The sequence below is a fragment of the Humulus lupulus genome, chromosome 4 (assembly GCF_963169125.1).
Source record: "Humulus lupulus chromosome 4, drHumLupu1.1, whole genome shotgun sequence".
In the NCBI taxonomy this organism is placed as follows: Eukaryota; Viridiplantae; Streptophyta; class Magnoliopsida; order Rosales; family Cannabaceae; genus Humulus; species Humulus lupulus.
This window is the reverse complement of record NC_084796.1, coordinates 39,680,632-39,683,585: the sequence shown is the minus strand read 5'-3', so window position 1 is coordinate 39,683,585 and position 2,954 is coordinate 39,680,632. Positions and strand designations below refer to the sequence as shown.

Genomic DNA, 2,954 nt, shown 5'->3' with positions numbered 1-2,954 from the left:
CGCCGTTGCCGGGGAGTTGCAAGAGAAAAGAAACGAAATTTATCTCAAGGTTAGTGAATTCTTCTACTAGCAATTTTAATTTTTTTGCACTTTAAAAAAAACTAAAAAAATATATATATCCATAAAATCTAAAAAAAAAGATAAAAAGAAAATTTAGGACAGTTCTACCACCCATAAAAAAAAAAAACTTACTTATATATTTATAATTATTGTCCTTTTTTTTTAGTTGACGGCACTTGTGCCTCCTATCTATCTTTTTAATTTTTTTAGTCGATGGCACTTGTGCCTCCTAAGTTTGTTGTAATTTTTAATTTCTTGTATTTCTTTGTTAGTTGACGGCACTTGTGCCTCCTAACATTTGTTGTAATTTTCTTTATTTATCTTGTTGTAATTTTTATTTTATTTAATTTCCGCAAGTTACTAGTTGATGGCAATTTTGCCTCCTAGTCTTTTATTTTATGTTTTAGTTAATGGCACTTGTGCCTCCTAATTTTTACCTTAATTTTGTTATGGTTGATGGCATGTTATGCCTCCCTACTCTTGCCTAAATTTTAGTCTTATTTAATTTTGCCTTATTTTTCTTTACCTTTTATCATATTATTCTATAATTGTGAAAAATACTTGAAAAAAAAAAGAAAAACCTAAATCTTGTCCTTTCACCATAAGCAATTTTTGCTTAAATGAAATTTGAACAAAATTCCCAATCCGCCTCTACTAATTAACCTCAGGGAGTTGTTAGTAGTGCGCGAGTAAGTGGAATCAAATAGGCCTGGGGACAAGTAAACCATAAGAATTATATTGTTGTGAAATCTCTAAAAATTCTAAGTATGCTCTGTGGTTGCGGTTTTAACTGATCTTCCACATCAGAAAATTGCTTGTTTGAGATTATCCTTGTTGCCTTGTTTGTGAAAATCGTATGCATCATTGGGAACGTAACTCTAAAAAGCGATTAGTAAAAAGACGTTTATCTTTGTTTGAAATTGAAAGTGTTAGTAAAAATTTGAGCATCATGGAACCTATTGCTAATCCTATTGATGAAAATGTTGTGCCTGAAAAAACTTTGCTTGAATATTTTGCACCTATTTCATCTAATGCTCCTTCATGCATTGTTTTACCTACAACTTCTGCTACTCATTTTGAGCTTAAACCAACAATCATTCAATTGTTGCCATCTTTTTATGGGTTAGATAGAGAGGATCCTTACATGCATGTCAAAGATTTCTTATAAATTTGCTCAACATTTAAATTTCAAAAATTTTCTGATGAGTCGGTCAAACTAAGATTGTTTCCTTTTTCATTAAAAGAAAAATCAAAAGCTTGGTTAAATTCCCTGCCAACAGGGTCTATAACTACATGGGATCAACTTTATAATAAATTCTTGCTGAAATTTTTTCCTATGTCTAAAACTGATAGTCTAAGGAGAGAAATCTCCGAGTTTTTTCAAAAAGATAATGAAGAGTTTTATGAATGTTGGGAAAGATTTAAAGATTTATTATTAAAATTTCCTCATCATGGTTTTGAAAAATGGATACTTGTAAAATATTTTTATGATGGTTTGACTCCCTCTAATCGTCAAATGATTCAATCTATGCATACTGGAAATTTTTTAAAATTTCAAGGACAAGAGGCATGGGACGCCCTTGAAGATTTATCTGTCAATTCACAACAATGGAATTATTTTGATCCTAGGTCTAGGTCAACTAATTCACCAAAAAGAGGAGGAAGGTATGAAGTAAAAGAATAATTAGACTTAAGAACATCCTTAGGCAAATTAGCGAGAAAAGTAGAAGCTTTAGCCATAATCCAAACTAAAAACTCTCCAATACAACCAAGAAAAGATATTTGTTCTATATGTTCTAGTCCTTGCCATAATGCCCAATCATGTCCTTCCTACCAAGAAGCCTTTTCTGAGGAGGCCAATGCTCTTCATTCTTATGGGAAACCAAATGATAGCCCATTTTCATCCACCTACAATCCAAATTGGAGAAACCATCCAAACTTTTCATGGAGACAAAACCAACCCCAAATGAATCAAGGGCACCAATACAACACACAAAACCAAGCTCATGCCCCACAAAATCAACCATATCCGCAACAAAGGAAACCTTCCTTAGAAGATACCTTACAACAATTTATGCAATCCACTCGACAAATCCTACAAAATCAATCTCAATCAATTACCAAACTCGAGACACAAGTAGGACAACTCGCCACTGCTTTAGCTGATAGAGAAAAAGGAACATTCCCTAGTCAACCTATCCCTAATCCAAAAAGTCAATATGAGATAGGAAAGTCTAGTCATAATGGAGAAGTCAAATCAATTTCAACTCTTAGGTCCGGAAAGAACATTGTCAAACCCGATTACATACCCGAGGTTGAAAATGAAAAAGAAAAAGGAAAGAGTCAGCCTTCTAATTCTAATGCCAATGACTTTTCAAACAAGGAAACTCTAATCCATCCTTTCATTCCAAAAGCTCCATTCCCACAAAGATTACTTCCAATTAAAAAATGCGGCCAATATAATGACATCTTAGAAGTTTTTAAACAAGTTAGTATCAATATCCCTTTCTTAGATGCCATTAAACAAATTCCTGCCTACTCTAAATTTTTAAAGGTTCTTTGTACTGTTAAAAGAAACACTAATGTTCCTAAAAAGGCGTTTTTAACTGAACAAGCTAGTTCCATTATTCAATATAAGAGTCTTATTAAATATAAAGATCCTGGGTGCCCCACAATTTCATGCATTATTGGTGATCATTTTATTAACAAAGATTTACTTGATTTGGGTGCTAGTGTGAATTTATTGCCTTATTTTGTTTATAAGCAACTTGGTCTTGGTGAGCTAAAACCTACCTCTATAGCTCTTCAATTAGCCGATCGTTCTGTGAAAATTCCTAGAGGCATTATAGAGGATGTTTTGATAAAAGTTGATAAATTTTATTTTCTTGTTGACT

General features: G+C 32.6%; 1 non-coding gene across 1 annotated transcript; it reads right to left on the bottom strand.

The window, feature by feature from the left end:
- Positions 1 to 1,411: 1,411 nt before the first annotated feature.
- Positions 1,412 to 1,518, bottom strand: LOC133833477 (small nucleolar RNA R71). The gene has a single exon (XR_009892854.1). It is a non-coding gene; the product is annotated as a small nucleolar RNA R71 (small nucleolar RNA).
- Between the last annotated feature and the right edge of the window lie 1,436 nt (positions 1,519 to 2,954).